Below are 238 nucleotides of genomic sequence, written 5' to 3'. Positions count from 1 at the left end.
GATTTAATTTAAATAGGTTTATTGAACTTATGTCCCAGATGCCCTCTACATTCATGTTAACTCACAGTGTCCCAGCATCCCAGGATGCTTTACACTTTTCCCACAATCCTCCCCACACAGGATGGGTGGGTGGGCTAGACTTGGCCCAATCTGCCTGCTCCAGCTGAGCAGGGAGGCATGCTCTAACACCCTCTAGCCTCTGGCCTGGGCCCCTGCAGGCATGTGGCTGCATTTCCAG

This window comes from Gavialis gangeticus, unplaced genomic scaffold (genome assembly GCF_001723915.1).
Source record: "Gavialis gangeticus isolate Ggan-Ray unplaced genomic scaffold, GavGan_comp1, whole genome shotgun sequence".
In the NCBI taxonomy this organism is placed as follows: Eukaryota; Metazoa; Chordata; order Crocodylia; family Gavialidae; genus Gavialis; species Gavialis gangeticus.
This window is presented reverse-complemented; position numbering follows the sequence as displayed.